The sequence below is a fragment of the Prinia subflava genome, chromosome 1, assembly GCF_021018805.1.
Source record: "Prinia subflava isolate CZ2003 ecotype Zambia chromosome 1, Cam_Psub_1.2, whole genome shotgun sequence".
NCBI classification, from domain to species: domain Eukaryota; kingdom Metazoa; phylum Chordata; class Aves; order Passeriformes; family Cisticolidae; genus Prinia; species Prinia subflava.
The window spans coordinates 44,721,271-44,738,555 of NC_086247.1; the positions used below are offsets into that span (position 1 = coordinate 44,721,271).

The following is a 17,285-nucleotide window of genomic DNA, read 5'->3' on the forward strand; positions in this document are numbered from 1 at the left end:
GAGTTAGGTGTGGCTGTTTACTAAGTCAGAGAGAAATTATTGCCTTTTGTTTGTTGAGGTCTTTTGTAAAGAGAGCATATAGTAATGAAATGCATAGTGAGTATATATAAATTGAATCCCTCACCAAGGCTCAGGTGTCAGCCACTGTAAATTTAGATTTATGTTCCTTTTAACTGACTGTTAGCATAAGCACTTCATTTCATCAGACTCAGAAATCTTCTGGCAGCAGTATATATATACCTTACATTTTAATTTTCTTTTCATCATACAACTAAGAATAAAACTATGTTATGAGTAAAAAAGAAAATAATCCAGAATTCTTTTGATCTTTAGGAGAATAATTTTGATTACTAAAGTATGAACAATGTGGGGTTTTTGTCAGTCTCTAAACAATCACCATGGACATTGATTTCTGTTAGATGTTATTGGAAATATACCTAAAGAAATACATTATTTTGTAGGCATGGACCTTTTGCCCTCAGTTTTTGATTTCGACTGTGACCTTTGGAAATAGGCGTTAGTAATCATTGAACAATGTGTCTAATTTAAATGATCCCCGATATGAAATTGATTTATGTTAGAAAGTATACTATAAATAATTTTTTTAAAGATATAGCAAGCTAAGACTTTTTTGTTGGCAATTTTTAGCAGAGCTTTAGGGTGGGTTTTTTACTTTTTTTAAAATTAAAATGGTGCCTATGACGTCCATTCCTCTATTTTTTTACTGAAAAATTAGGAGGGCCATATTCTTATACTGAATCTATGTAACTGATCACTTCATCCATCCACACTCCAGAACTGCCAATAACATTTTATGAATGAGCTGCTACTGCTTTTAATGCTGTGGTGAGGCCCTTCATTGCTGCAGATGCTTCTACTCTTTTGAAGAATACTTAGATTTCTGTGAAGATCTAGAGCTGCAATTCTCATACGTATTTCCATACAAGATCTGAACATAATTATGTAGCCTAAACTGAAATGGGAATATGTCTTTCCATGGTGTGTTGACCCTGGCTGGACAACAGGTGCCCACCAAAGTCTATCTATCACTCCCCTCCTCAGCTGGGACTGGGAGAGAGAACTTAACAAAAGGCTAATGCATCAAGATAAGGACAGAGAGAGATCTCTCACCAATTACTGTCATGGGCCAAAGAAACGAAGGAAAAACAATCACAGCAGAATAGGATAATAAGAAATGTCTTGGTTTGGAAAGACAGGTATGTGTCAGGGAAAACTGGATTTCCCCTTGGAATGGAGAATGTAAAAACCCCTCACTCCAAATTATTATAATTTTGCAATTAGGAGCTCTCAGGCAAAAAAAAAAAGGTAATAGGAATAACTTCTTTACTAGGAATATTAAAAATGCAAATTCAGTAATAAAAAACAAACAAACAAAACCAAACCAACAAAAACCAACCAAACAAGCAAGCAAGCAAGCAAAAGTCCTAGAAAACCCTGACAGAGTCAGGAATACGACCTGACACCCACTTGGTCAGGGTGTTGGACACAGTCCAAATAAGTCCTCCTGGAGTGACAGATGTGGTTCTGTTGGAGTAGAGATGATGACAGATGTGGTTCTCTTGCAGTAGAGATGATCCTGTAGTCAGGATTCAGTGGCAATGAGATGAGTCTGGTCTTCCTCTGAGAATCCAGTGGAAAAGAGGATGCCTGGGGTCCCTGTGTCCCCATTTTTATCTGGGTAGGGAATGTTTGGCTTCTCCCCATTGTGTGGAGCATCTCACAATGGGATGGTGTAATGTGTCATGTAATTGGTGAGCCTTAATGGCCCATTAACAGAAGATACCCCCCAAGGATGGACAAAGATGATTAAAGAGATAAGAAATACTGCCCCACTTGGTTTTAACAGACAGTCTATTGTCAGAAGGCCTCCATCCTCCTCTCCCTGGATTTACAAGATATAAAGAAAAAAATAAACCATACCCCAGCTTCTTTCTACAGATGAAATAGAATACACTTTTTTTTTTTTTGGTTACATAACCCAAGACAGGAAACAAAACTAAGTCTTCAGAAATTTTTCCTCAACCCCTCCCATCTTCCTCAATTTCATTGTAGATTTTATCTCCCCCTTCCCTCCAGCAGCATGAGAAGACAGGGGTAGGATTTCTCACACCCCTCTCCTGTTCCAACATGGAGCCCCTCCCATGGAGACAGTTCTCTGTGAACTTCTCCAACATGAGTCCTTCCCCACAGAGTGCAGTCCTTTCAGAATAGGATGCTTCAGTGTGGGTTGCCTCTGCTCCAGCACACGGAGCACCTCCTCCCACTCCTTCATTGACCTTGGTCAATCTACAGGGTTGTTTCTTTTACGTATTCTCACTCCTTTCTCCATCTTCAATTTGACTTTGTGCAGGGTTGTTGTATTTTTGTTTTTCTTCTGTCCTTAACTTTGTTAAGCCCTGGGGTGCTCCCGCTGTTGCGGATGGTCTCAGCCTTGGCCAGCAGTGAGTCCATTTTGGATCCAGCCAGCATTGGTTCTGTCAGACATAGGGGGAACTTCTACCAGCTCCTCACAGAAGCCACCCTTGTAGCCCCCCACTATGAAAATCTGTCTGTGCAAACCCAATACACCTTTCTAACTCTAGAAATTCTGATATAATCCCTACATTCTTGAAAAAACAGTTCCAATATTTCATAGCCTAGTCACAACTTGGGAGATTTGCCAATTATTTTAGTGACAGCCTCAGAAACTTCAGAAGTGTTATAAAAAGGGAGTACTGATTTAATAAGACATTAATAGATCAATAAGAATCCTCATATATCCAAACTGTCTTTTATTTTAGGTAAGGAACAGCTTGAACCAATATGTGAACATGTCTAGGCTCTGTCTAAAACCTATCAAGATGCTGATTTTTGTTTGATATAAACTGCAGGATAAAACTCCAAAAACCTTTGCTAAATATTCATTTGGAAGAGAAAATAACCAAAGATGAAATATAAATTTGTCTTTTATTTTATACCCTAAAACCTAAGTTTAAATCTGTATTTTATACAATTTTACAAAGATTCCCTAAATGCAAGTACGAAACCATTTAGATTTTCACAGCTAAGATTTCTGTCATATTCACTGGGGGAGTGACACCAGTAATTTTTTATTTTTTTTTACATTTGGACATTAGCAGCATGATAATCACAGAAATCAGGGCAGTAGTCATGGAATAACACTTAAGAAGCTCTGTAGAAAAAAAACCCCGCAGTGCAAATGTTTGTTCTTCTTTCATCTACTGCATATGCCTGTGTTTGTTTCAATGTAAAAGGTACATTAGCCCTGTCACAACTCTGGTAGGATTCCCAGTCACACAGAGAGAATTTGAATAAATAAAACTATGCTAAAGGTAATCAGAAGATGTTTGTCTGCTCATAAGATAGGAAGGTCTTTGTATTACAGAGCACCCTCTTAAAAATGTGGTAAAATTACTAGCCCCTCTGCAACCACTGAAACAGTCTCTTGACTGGTGTTTCAGGACTTGTCTAGTGAATCTTAGATCTGCTAGTGCAAAAGATGTCTTCATTTTAAGGGAATAACTGATGCTGGGCCAGGATCATATATATTGCATTGATGAAATTGTCATTTTAGAAGTTCTTATACAGAATTGAATAATGTCATATAACACTGGTTTCAATGACCTAATAAAATTTATTAAAATCTGATGAGAAAAATGTTTGCTTTCACTAAGTAGAAAAGAGAAATGTGATCTTTTTTCTCCAAATCAAAGTAAGGGTAGGAATGGCTATGTCTTGTCAAACAAGTTGTTATGACCATACAACAGCATTAGGTACTCAGCCAAAGAAAGTTTAGTGTTATGCCAAAATGACAAGAGCTGATTTTGTCTGACTGCCTTAGAGACACTTACTGATTGTGTCTAGATTTGCCATCTGCTTTACTAGGAAAAATATATGTATTTCTGTCAATAAACTCTGATTCCTTTGCTCATAAAAATATCTTCAGTGTAGAGGTAGTTTGAATGCTGACATGACAAAGGACTCTGTTTGTAGCCAGAGTATTCCAGATTAATATTATAGATGTGTAAGCATATAGTAAATCCAACTGGAAAAGTGAAATCTACTCAAGATTGCTGAACACCAGTTTGACTTCAATAAAATTGGCAGGTCAAATTTATTCTTGTAAGCAATCTGCTACATTTAGTAGTGTTTCAGGCACATCTTGGCACATTCTCTTCTGAAAAAGTTATTTTTAAAGATACAACATTTCTCACAAAGACCAGTAGCCATTATCGCAGTAGTGATCAAATATATATGAAAAAAAATATTCTTCAATTTCGTAATTTTGCTTCCGAAAAGAACCTGGTTCACTTGAAGCTCTTCCAGTGTTATAACATATGAGCAGTCCATGACAAAACCATTCAGAAGTCTTTGTATGTTAAACATGATGCAGTCCTTGTCTTTTTTCAATTTAGGTTTGAGGAGAGAAAGCAGGAAGCATAGAGGCCCTCTGAGTGTGGCACATCAGCTCTCTGACTCTGAGAAAGCTAACCTAGAATCAGGGAACTTCTTAGTACAGGGTTTGGGGAGCTGGGAGAATCCCCGACAGAGCAGAGCCCTCACCCACGTGAGCTGCAGTCCCAAGGTATCTCAGCAAGGTGAGCACAGGAACTTGGGCTATGTCAGTATCAGGCACAGCCCAGATGTCCATACAAACTCAGTACAGGTCAGCAAGGAGAATTCAGGCAGAGAACAAGGGCAAGGACCTGACCAGCTCCCAAGACAGTTGGGGAGGTGCCGGAAGAGCTTCTGACAGCTCCTTCTCACAATGCAGCTGTTTTCACAGTAGTCTGATCCAGGGTCACAGCTGCACAGTAGCAGAGCTGACTTTGCACACCAGCTGCCAGCCCCTGGGGAAGTGGTGAGGCTGCAGAACCTGCTGGTGCCATCAGCACCTGGCACAACCTGGAACATCTGGGCATGTGTGGTTTGGGTACAGCTCATAAGAAAATAAGGAGCTTTGCAATAACAGGAGGACAGCTGGCAAAGTGAGAAGTTGAACTTGAGCCAAGAATGTGCCCTTGTCACAAACTGGGCCAATGTATCTGTACATTGGCCCAGATTAGACAAAGTATTGCTCATCATGGGGTCAAGGGAAGTAAGTGGTCCTTCCCTTCTGCTCAGCACTGGAGATGTCACAGGGAGCATTATTTCCAGTTCTGGGCTCCTCTACAGGAGAGACACAGACACACTGGAAAGTCCAGTGAAGAGCCACAAAGATGATGAGATACTGAAGTAGTTATTGAGGATAGGCTTAGGCTTGTGGGACTGTTAGCCAGGGGAAGAGAAGGCTCAGGGGAGAACTAATTATTAAATGATGAGTATAGATATGATAGATAGATAGATATAAAATATATTGTATATCACATAGAGCAAACAAATAATAATAAGTATCTAAATACCAGAAGGAAGAACGCAAAGAGAACAGACCCAAGCTCTTTTCAGTGGTATCCAATGACAGGGTGAGAAGAAAGGGGCATGAACTGAAATAAAGGCTCTTCCCTGTAAACATCAGGAGAACGTTTATCCCTGTGGATAAATGATTCAGATTGATGTTAGAGCAATTTCACAGGCTGCCAAGAGAGGTTGTGGAGAGATTCAAAACCTTTTGGACGTGGTCCTGCATTCTATGTGGCACTGATTGGGCAAGGTTGGTGGACCAGATGACCTCCAGAAGATTTTTCCAGCTTCAAGCAATCTGATTCTGGGATTCCTCCAGGATGAAGAGAATCAACTGGATCAGCTGCAGCAACACTACCTTATTTGCCTAAGCCCCCTGCATCCTCAGGTCACCTCATATGCACAGGATATTTTGACTGATGCCTTAATGGCACAGTAAGGAACGAGAAAAGTAGGGAGTGCTCCCATATTCCCACTAAGTTAAACACCCTCCTGAGAAGTGTTACTTTCAATATTTTGGGATTCAGTCACACAGTAAATGCAGCTCCTGTTCATGAGGCTTTGCTTACTAGGCCACAGTGGTGAGTTACTTTAATATGTAAAAAGGGGAGAAGACAAGAAGGAAGGCGGGTTCCTCTTTTCCATCTCCAGAAGTGATCTTAATTAAAATGAAAGGTCTTTCTGCAGAGTTTTGGGTATACTCCTGAATACCAGTGTTTCAAGTGCCTACTTTGGTGAGCCTCACTGAAGTCATCTGTATTCAAAATCGGGTACTTGTGCAGAAGGCACATAGGGAATTAAAACATTACCTGCGCCTCATATGGAACTGGGGTTCCTTGATAAATTAGTTGATTTTGTTGATGACTTTAGATTCACAGACCGTGCCTATTTATAATTTATTTAGATTTTTAAGCCACCTTCTTTTTTGAATTTGAATAAATCATCACATTTCTTTCTTTTCAAATTGTTACTTCCTTCATTTTTATAAATGTTCATAATTCTTCAACATTTATCTCCAGTCTGCTGCCTTACAGTTAACAGCATCATTTTGTGACTGTCTGACTGAGTGAAAATTTGGAATGTAGCTCAGATCATTAAGAAGGTACCATATTAGAGTAGTACTATATTTAGGCTGAATTTGGGTGGTTGGTGAAAGTAGATGATTTAGACATCATCTGTTGTTGATGGTCATTTGCATTATTATTATGCTGTTCCCCCGGACACCATAATGAAAGTCATCAAGAATGTACTGAAGAGATTAGGATTCTAAACATCAGATTTTGAGTACAGACATTTCCTGAAATAGGTGTAGATCACATTTCTCATTATCTTACCTTGTATCTTTCTGACATGGGTTTACATAGGGCTCTAGAACGCAGATGAGATACATTTCTTTTAAAATCTCACCTGCCGGAATAAGCATTTTTCCAAATTCCTTTTCTTCCCTCCGTATAAGGCAGTGATTTGTTTATTCATTGGCTCTTCACCTACAGGAAAAAAAAAAAAAAAGAAAAGATTAAGATGTGTTTCAAGGGCTGCTAGGCACTGACTCAGTCTCCATATTGAAGATGTTTAGAGAAGGGACCCATGTAAGGGTAGGAGTTGTACGTGATTTGTAGCAGAGGAGGGTGCAACACAGGAAATACAACTGCTAAAACAACAGTGACCAGCCGAAGAACTTCACTGATTGTTATTTACAGTACCTGTTTCCTTCACTGAAAGAATTTCTGCTGCAATTACTCGTATGTCTTATTTTCCTCAAAAAAGAGTCAGAGGGGAGATGATTGGTTACATTGAAATTTTTCAGAAAGAAACCCTAGAAATGAAAATGAAGAGCAATAGCCTTAATACAACACTCAGCTCTGAAGATTTCATATAGGTGTAGCACTAAATGGCCAGAACTGAACACCACATTGAGACCTTCATGTAATGTAGAGGTCTGTCAGTTTTGTTTAATTACTAATTATGCTATCACATGTCAGTATATGCATATTCAACAGAAATAACCAAATTAGACACATCAAGTCTGATGTATAACTTGCATATTTTGGGAGGCAAAGAGGTCTATTAACTGCAGCAAAGCCAGTTACCAAAAAAAAAAAAAAATTAACATCTTAAGTTGTTTTGGCACAGCATATTTTTTTGGTAGCGGGAAGGGAGGCAGAGGTATAGCTTCTGTGAGAACCTGCTAGAAGCTTCCACCATATCTGACAGAGCCAATCTCTGATGGCTCTGAAGATGGACACACTGCTGGCCCAATTAGAGAGGTTGGTAACACGTCTGTGATGACACATTTAAGAAGAAAAGCAAAACAACATGCTCGCAATCTTTTTCCAGGGGTGGCAAAGCGCCACTGCTTGGATCCATCTTGGTGTGGCCTGTGGCGAGCCTTGCCTGCCTGGCTGCCCCTAGCCAGCTGCACTGCAGGCAAAGAGGACAGGGGCAGTGGTGACATCTCCCCCTTCCTACATGAAGAGAGATATTCAACTGCTCCAGCCATTGCCTCCGTGATGGCAGGGGGGCTGCCTGGCCCGCAGCGTGTCACGATCTGCCAATATAGGCTATCGTGATGGTTTGTTTTTAATCTCAGAGTGCAAAAGACACACAAGGGGACTTTAAATTAATCACATCAGCAGTGCACTTTTATTGAGTGGCAACAACATCCGTACGTGATAGATGGAGAGGAAAAAAGAAACAAAGGATAGAGAGAAAAAGAAAGGGGTGGGGGGGGAAATATCTACCATCGTAGAGATGAGGTCCTCGTGGTCACTGCCAATAGATCCATCTTCTTCAGTGAGGAGATCTCAGAGTCTTGGTAAACTTATAGAGCCTCTTACAGTCTTTTTCAAAGCAACAGGCAGTTGGCCAAAAGGTAGGAACAGGTACAGGACAGGTACAGGACAGGCCGGTTCAGCAGGTTTGGGCCTGGTCGCTGGTCCAAGCCATAAGCACAGGCTGCCCAACCATCCATTGTCCTTGTACAGGTTTCCATGGGGACGCATACCAGTTCTTGGTCCAGTGAACTCACCTGTGGGTAAAACCTGGCAGACATCTCACCTCAGCCAGGCCAGAACTCCTGTTGTGGTTTTAGGGTCCCTGAGAGCTTCAGCCTCTGTCCTCGTTTGACAGTCATGAGGCAGATGAGGGATCTTCGGACTGTGTCTTACACAGCAGAAACATGACAAGCAATTCCCCGATGTGGAACCTAGATGAGATCAACTTCTTGGCACTGTGGGATCTTGCAAGAGTCTTTGAATTAGTGGAACTAGTTGACCATGGTACCTACAAGCATCAATTTTTGCTTCTAGTCAGAGAAGAGGAAGAAGTGAGGACACATGAGGGAAAGAAACATGGCAGCACCAAGGTCAGTGAAATAAAAAGGAGGGGCAGGAGGTGCTTCAAGTGTGGGAGCCGAGATTCCTCTGCAAGCTGTGGTGAAGACATGATAAAACAATTACAAGTTCCCTTGTAATGCATGAAGTCCACAGGGGATGCAGCAACGTGTAACCTGTGGGAAAAGTGCTCAAGCTGGAGCAGGTGGATGCTAGAAAAGCTGTGGTCTATTGGGAAACCCAAATAGAGAGAGACAGAGAGAGAAAGAGAGAGGGCCCTAGCTTCCATACTAGAGCAGCCTATCTTTCAAGGACTGCACCCTGTGGACGAGTCACCCACTCCAACAACAGTTTTGGGAAGAATGTTTGCCCATGGGAGGGACCCAATGACCCAGCAGAAAAAAGACCTCTCTCTGAGGGAACAGAAACAGATCCTGAGTGATGAACTGACCAAAACATCCACACCCTGTCCCCCTGTGCTGTCGGTGGGCAGGGAGGAGATGCTGGAGGTAAAAAAATGTGTTTTAAGGGATTATTTTACTTCTCATTATCCCCCTCTGACACTATTAATAATAAATTTACATTATACCTTTAAATTTAAACCTGTTTTGCCCTTCGAGTGTTTTTCTCACTGTCCATATCTCAACTCATAAGCCCTATATTAATTTTTTTCCTTCATTTCTGCCCACCTCTGCCCAGCTATAGCAGAAGAAGGTAAGCAAATGTATCAAACCATGACACATCTATAGGAGGGTATATTATGTCTATTATGTTAAAAACCAGGGAACAAATACAACTTGTAATTTCCTCAATTCTCTGCTCTTCAGAAGTCTATAAGGATAGTAATATGAAAAAACATATAAAAAATGTTCACATTAGATTATTCAACACCTGTAATGTGAAGGAAAATTTTAAAAATAAATTTTTGAACAGACAAAACACACTTTGTCAAAACAGGCCCTCGTTTCTGTTCATTTCTTTATTTCATTTTCTCCCCAGATAAAGAGGACATAAGCACCGGTATACAATGCACAGAAAGAACAACTACTTGCCTAAAATGGGAGAAAAGAGGTGATGATCTCAAGTGGGATTAGAGGAAAAAACCCACAGAACTACTCCTTTCTACACAAAGTAATAAAGCCAAACAAAGGAAATTTTCTCTAGCATCTGCACATGTGGAGAATGACTTTCAAAGATTTTCCATTCACATTTCAATCACTCCCTGTTGTCTCTTCTAACCTTGTTTTTTCACGATGAAGGAGCAAAAGCACAAGTACCTTGAGATTTACAAGTGCTTTCTGTCTAACCTCTTACTCCCACATGAAGACTAAGCTAACCAACTCTGATGTTTTCTCTGTTTACTGTGAACTGTGCAGTGAGTTTATGAATCAAGACCTCACTGCAAAGGATTATGCCTAGAGCATAACCTTTCTTATGTTCAGATAAAGCAGTAACTCACATTGGGGTTGAAATTTAATGACATTGTGTTCCCTGCTGTGCACTGTACAAAGAGCTGCAGAAAAAAGGCTTTGGTACACATAAACTGTAATACATTTAACATGCAAATAATTTAATCAAATTATTTGATAGCATAGCAAAGAAAAATAAAGAAACAAACTTTCACTGATCTTTTTTGCTGAGAGATCTGAAATTAGTTTAAAAATTTATTACATTAAAATGGTTTGGTTTATGTTACAGTATTATCTAAATGCCCTAACCCAAGTCAGAATGAAATGTGAAAACGCATTGTACTTTATAGTTCCAGCCTCGGTCCCAAAGGACTTACAGGGTAAACTGAAAACATAAACAAGGGGTAAATGAAGACACATTCAAAAACTTATATCAGAATAGCAATATTAGAAATTAGTGAGTTAGTAATCCATTTTCCTTCTACTTTAACAGTATTTGCCTTAAACACATTAAAAAAAGAAGCAAATCCTTCATCAATTCTCTTTTTCCATGCTTTTCAGAGGTTATACACTTTAATCAATAGCAAAATGTATGTTTTGGAACTATGGATAACTGAAAATATCTTTTTATGTTAATGATTTTGCCAGAGCTTTCCTGTGCCCTTTAAAGTGAAGAGGAAACATCCTGAAATTTTCAGTCAAAAGATAATTATCTTTTTACATCTGAAATTTGTAATTTTAGTCAAATTATTTAAAACTTAGAGTTCCTTTTTAATTAATCCTATTTTGTTAAGAAATAATGAGTCATAGCTACAATGTTTCTTGAAGACATGGAGATATGCTGTGCTGTAGCTAATTTATCACTCACAGGGATTTTTTTCCACACAGAGCAATTTCCAAAGTGTCTCTTGAACTCCTTATAATGAAGTTGAAAAGACACAAGCCTTATAAACAGAGATTTGTCAAATTAAGTAATATGAATTAATAGAGGTTGCTGTCTTTGAGTGAGTAATAGAAACTTGCATGATTTTTTTTTTGTTAATGTGTAGGAGTGTGCACTGAAAATTAATCTTTGCTGGCCATAGTGTGTTAACTATGCAGTGGGAAGAGAATTTACCTTGCAATCAGTGCCTTTAAAAAACAGTTTGAAAAAAAAAAAAAAGACATTTTAGCCACATATTTAGCATAATCTGAAGATTCAAGGTGATAATGATAAATCCAGAAGAAAATTACAGCAATTGTTCAAGCATACAAACATTTGAGACCAAGCCCATTGCCTTAAAATATGAAGTTTGTCATAGATGGGAGGGCAAAAAAGTATTGTCTCTATTACACTCTTACATTGTAGCTAATTGGAAAAGATAAAAAGAAGAAAGCTTCATGCTCTGAAAAAAGAATCTTCATCAAGAAAAATGATGTTATAAATCTATATTGAGTCTGGTAAAGAAAATCACAAGTCCTCTTGGCACAAGAAAGGACATTCATAGTAATCAAAGATTTAACCTATCTCCTTAGGTTCATTTTCTGTTATGAGAGAACAGAGACGGCTTCCTCCCAGGGGCTGATGCTGAACATCTGCTGTAGGTGTGCATGCTGAAATGCTTCCCCTTTCATACAGTGACATATCTTTATACAGATTAACTCTTCAGGGATTTTTGAAAAAGTCACCTGAGTCACACAGCACACACTGCCAACATGCCTCCCTCACTGTGTCTGTTTCGTGGATTTGGTAAATTACTGCACTAAATTTATTCTGTATGGGTAGCTGTGGAACATCAACATTATGACAGAGGATTCTTGATGCTCCTTCACTCTTCCTTTGTATTAATTGCATGGGAGGAATGAGAAGAGGGAAGAGAGGAATGAGAGGTGAGAAGGAAGGGAAGAGAGGAAGGGAGGGAAGAAAGCAGGCAGGCAGGAAGGCAGGAAGGAAAGCAGAATGGAAGGCAGGCAGGAAGACAGGAAGGCAGGAAGGCAAGCTGGGTGGAAGGCAGGAAGGAAGGAAGCAAGCAAGCAAGAAAGGAGGACATTCTCACAGCATGTCTGCACTTTCCCTGAAAGATTCTCCCTTGGGACTTCAACATGGATATGGGCTGGAAAGCAGAGACAAAACACAGGATTTCTGTGAGCAACCCCATAGTTCCTGAACCATAGATAGTGACTGAGGCATATAGCTATGCATGTACATAACAATATATATTCATGAATGGCATCAGAGCACATTACAAAATGCCAGTTAAAATTGTTTCAACCTTCTCTTTATCCTCTGAACGTGCAACTTCACCTCATATTGTAGCATTTCAGTAAATAACATCCTCTAGTTCTTACACTAATATACTTTTTTCCTTTTAAATAGTAATTTTAATTAATTCATCCTTTCTGACATTTGCATTTGTCTTTAAATGCCACTAGATAACAGGGTTTTAATCATTCCAAATAGCTTTTTAATTATAGACCTAATTACTTTTGCAGAAGGTTAAGCTGCACAAACAGGAATAAAACTGTTTGCTTGTGCTCTGTGTTAAGAATGATGTAGTGTTTTCTCATTAGGTATTCTGTAAACTTACTCGGTCAGTTTTATGTGACATTTGAAAAAAAACAAAAGGACCCAAAATGTGTATCAGAAGCCTGAAATTAGATTCTAGGACAGCTTAATACCTAGCTGTGTGGAACAGTCATTGATCTTTTAATTAATTATGAAATCAAAGTTAAGCATTCTTTTCCATGGCCATGGTCATTTGGGACTGGCGTATTTGAAAATGTAAAGGTGCAGGGGAACAAAAAATATTAAAGAATCACAGACTCTGAGAACTGTTAGGGTAAGAAGGGTCCTCTGGGCATCATCCAGTCCAACCCCCCTGGCAATGCAGGGTCACCTATAGCAGGTGACACAGGGATGCTTCAGATGGGTTTTGAATGTCTGCAGAGAGGCAGCTCCCACAGCTTCCCTGGGCAGCCTGTTCCAGTGTTCTGCCAGCCTCGATGGAAAGAGGTTCTGAGGTGAGATTTCTTGTGCTGGATAAAGTTTCTTCTCTGCAGACAATTTTTTATATGTTATTTTTTTTTTCTCAGAATATTTTCCACCACTGATGATATCCTGCTGGGTCAAGGGAAAATAGTTTCTTACTTTTTATGGTTCTATGCCTCTACTGGTAGATATTTTGTGATAGTAAAACCAAGAGTTAGTTTACATATCACTTTTTTATATTCTTCTTCAATTGCAGTTCATCCTTTCTGAGAAATGAAGGTCTGAATAAGACCTGTGTGGGCAGGAGCTCTTCCATTCCAGTTTAAAAACATGCCAGGTATATAAATAATTTTTTGGTGTTTCTATTATACCAAAATAGATGTCTAATTGCATAGCTTAATTTGTACATCAGTGCCTATATACAGTATTCTTGAAAAATAGTCAAGCTATATTTAGCTCAGAAAATAAAAAAGATAAATTTTGCTGTTCCTCTAGTCCAAATGGGCTAATTAGAATTGAAAAGCCAAAATGTATTCTACACCTATGGACTTGACTCCCATTTTATAGTCTATATTTCTCTATGGTTAAACAATCTCAAGATAATAACATATAGTCAGTCAGAGTTTATTCCACCCCTCTGCCCACTAATGATTTAATCATGTTAATATTTATATTGAATCGATACTTTTCCAATTTTCTTGGTTTTATTCTATTCCAAGTAAGGTTACTGTTAGGTTCTGCTATAACTAAATTGCTTTAAAAAACGTAAACTTCTTTCAAAGAAGCTAAAAATAAGATTAAGCCTAGGCACAAAGTTTAGGGAAAGAAAAAGGATTTAAAGGAACAATCATAAAATCACAGAATCATTTTGACTGGAAAAGAACTGGAAGATCATCAAGTCCAACCCAGCACTACCAACTCCACCACTAAACCATGTCCTACACACCACACCTACACATCTTTTACGTACTCTTTGGTATGGTATCTCCACCTCTTCCCTGGGCAGATTATTCCAATTTCTGACCACCCTGTAGTGAAGAAATATAAATCTCTTGTTGCACCTGGAGGCAAATTCCTCTTGTCTTATCATTTGCTGTTTAGGAGAAAAGATTGACCCCTGCCTGGCTAAACCTTCCTTTCAGGTAGGTTTTAGAGAGTGATCTCTAAAGATCACTCTTTAGAGATGTCTGCCCTAAGTCTTCTTTTACACAGGCTAAAGATCCCCAGCTCCCTCAGCCACTCCTCATAGGACCTGTGCTCCAGACCCTCCCCCAGGTTCATTGCCTTCTCTGGACACATTCCAGCACATCAATGTCTTTCTTGTAGGGGAACCTGATCTCATTCATGAGACCTTATCGTGGGACCTGATGAGATGCCTTCCAGAGACTTGAGGGACTTATCAGATGCAGTTGCTAAGCAACTCTCCATCATATTTGAAAAGACATGCCAGTCAGGCAAAGTCCCCAGTCCCCAGAGAAAATGTTAATAAAAAACTCCCTGGAAATTATCTACCAGTCAGTCTCTCCCTCATGCCTGCTAAGATCATGGAACAGATCCTCATGAAAGATATGTCAAAACGTCTGGAAGACAGGGCCGTTTTTAGAGACAGACAACATGGCTTCACTTGGGGCAGATCCACCTGACTCATCTATTTGCCTTCTACAGTGGAGTCACTCTACCAGTGGAGAGGGGGGAGCTATGGATGTCATCTGCCTTACTCCTGTAAGGTTTTTGATACAGTCCTTGCTATTAAATTGATGAGATATGGGTTTGGTGGATGCACTGTTAGATGGATGAGGAATTGGCTGCATGTCTATGTCCAAAATGTTGCAGACAATCACACAATGTCTAAATGGAAACCAGTAACTCATGGTGGCTCTTAAGGATCTGTAGTGGCACAAATGTTGTTCAGTATCTTAATTAGTGACATACTGTGATTGAGTACAACTTCAGCAAGTCTGCAGAAAACCTGTTGATTTGCTTAAGGAGGGGGATGTCATGCAGAGAGACTTTGACAGGCCTGAGGAGTGGGTCCATGTGACTTTCATTCAATAAGGCCAAATAGAGCAAGGTCCTGCACCTGGTTTGGGGAAATCCTCAGAATCAGCTAACTCGGATTGGTGGGTTATCATTGGAATTGTCCCTGCCAAAGGCAGGAGAGTTGGCACTAGATGATTTTAGAGGCCATTTTCATTCTGTGGTTCTCTGCAGGTGTGTTTGCTGTGGGATTCTTCCAGGCAGATCCTTGAACAGTCTGTTCTCCTGAGATCCAGAGTTATTATTCTGCTTTTTGTTCCTTGTTGTCATTTTTCTGAACTTTAACATCTCCTTAGCAATGGTAGCCAAGGACAACATCAGCTTTCATATTCCTGACCAATTCTTCCCTGCTTATAAGAATGAAGCCATATCTGAATTTTCAGAATGTCAACTACTTTTCAGTTTGAGAATTCTTGGATTCACTTAATGCTAATTTACTCTATTCAGTTTCCGTTCTTCCACTTGATCAGTGGTATCTTGCAAAGACAGAACCATGGATATGGTAGTAGCTTCAAAACATCTTCCTGCAACAGAAAGAGGGAACCATCAGGTGTTTTTAGAATACTGGTGTTATCTTTCTTACTTTTTTTTTTTTTTTTTTTTTTTTTTTTTTTTTTTTTTTTTTTTTTTTTCTTCCCCTGCATACAACTTCTGTGAAAGCCAAGATCTGTAAGATGATCTGATGAGGCCAAAGAAACAAATTCTCCTAAAGTGATTGATGGATGGGACTCATTTATGTCTATCAAGTATACTGTTTTTTACATTTCAAGTGTTAGACTTTATGACAAGGTTCTGAACTGATAAAGAGAATCACTTTCTTGAGTGTAGAAATATGAACATAATTGTTTATGATTGGATACTGAATTTCTAAGCTAGTTTTGGTGTACTAAAGCAAATTTAAAGTAGCTTTAAAGTGCAGGAAGAAAGCACCTTGAGTCATAACAGCATTGCAGCTACAAAGTACCACCCTAAAACATCTAAAACGTAGACACAGATTCTGGATTTTTCATATTTTCTCCTCCTAAGTGAACCTATAACAGCACTTTACAGAAACATCATTTTCACATGACAGTTCTTAATGCATTATAAATTGTTGCATTTCTCTCTGGGCTGTTAAGTTATAAAAAGATGGGTAGCCTAAATGTATTAAAAACATCTTGGGTTTTTTGGTGAATCTCCACACTAAAAACTTGAAATTAGTTGTTTGATATCTTTCTGGCCCTGCCCTTATTGCTCCTACTGAAGGTTAATTTGGTAACTAATAACTGAAGTCTCATTAATGCAAGATCAGGTTGTCCTTTGCAATCCAATGCTTACAATTTTCTTTTGTATACCTACAACATTATGCTCAGGCTGTTCAGCAAAAGATAAAGCAAAATGTATCAGAGCTATTCTGAAGACTGAGAAACTAAAAATAAGAGATGGCCATAAGATTAGTGCATATATTTCCATACTTTAAAGTTCCTGTCTTCCATTTTGCTGCCAAAGGAAGACTGATTAAGTTTAATTATTCAAAGGAACTTGACCAAGAAATTGTTTTATAGCAGCATGAGGTAGATACCAAGCCAAATATTTACATGGTGTTGGATAGAAAGAGTGACTAAAAGAGAAATGATAAGTCCAGAATTGTGAGCAATATGGTTTTATTGTCTTATTAGCTTTCTTGGAGAGTTACAGCTCAATAATTTTTTTTCTTGATTATTTACACACAGACATCTCCTGCCATTTGAGATGCATTAGATGTACTTATGATCCAGCTGGCATTCCAGAGAGTAATGCATTGAATGTGCCATTTTATCTACCAGACAGAGGCCCACTTCTCAGGCACTGGATGCCTAAGTGCAATCAAATGACAAGTCTTTGGTCACAAAAGCTAGGGGGCTCTAGAGTTATTTAACTAGTCCCAGAGTGGTGTTTTCTTTGAGTTGAGCAGCTCTTTAACAGCCACAGACTCCACTGGCCATAACAGTTCGTTCATGATTGAAATCCAACACTGTATCAGGAGGCTAGGATGGGTGTTCCTGAGCATCTGAAATCATACTGGAGATCGAAGTGATGACAACTTACTTACCTCTTTCTCTCTTTTTCACTCATGGAATGGGATCCAGATGCCTAAGA

The 17,285-nt window shown here is 39.1% G+C and overlaps 2 long non-coding RNA genes across 12 annotated transcripts in view; one reads left to right on the forward strand and one right to left on the reverse strand.

The window, feature by feature from the left end:
- Positions 1-8,297, reverse strand: part of LOC134549442 (uncharacterized) — a 93,107-nt gene extending 84,810 nt beyond the window's left edge. For 9 of the 10 annotated variants that reach the window (XR_010080105.1, XR_010080110.1, XR_010080111.1 and 6 more), the window contains exons 1-2: positions 8,163-8,297; positions 6,829-6,908 (exon numbers count right to left, since the gene is read on the reverse strand). This is a non-coding gene — a long non-coding RNA (uncharacterized LOC134549442). Of the gene's footprint in view, positions 1-6,755; positions 6,909-8,162 lie in introns of all 10 variants that reach the window. The other variant, XR_010080103.1, reaches the window with a different exon arrangement.
- Positions 8,298-8,443: 146 nt separating this feature from the next.
- The window catches only part of LOC134549472 (uncharacterized), a 50,736-nt gene continuing 41,894 nt past the window's right edge, over positions 8,444-17,285 (forward strand). Inside the window, exons 1-3 of one of the 2 annotated variants that reach the window (XR_010080114.1) lie at positions 8,653-8,785; positions 11,678-11,746; positions 13,387-13,467. This is a non-coding gene — a long non-coding RNA (uncharacterized LOC134549472). Of the gene's footprint in view, positions 8,786-11,677; positions 11,747-13,386; positions 13,468-17,285 lie in introns of both variants that reach the window. The other variant, XR_010080113.1, reaches the window with a different exon arrangement.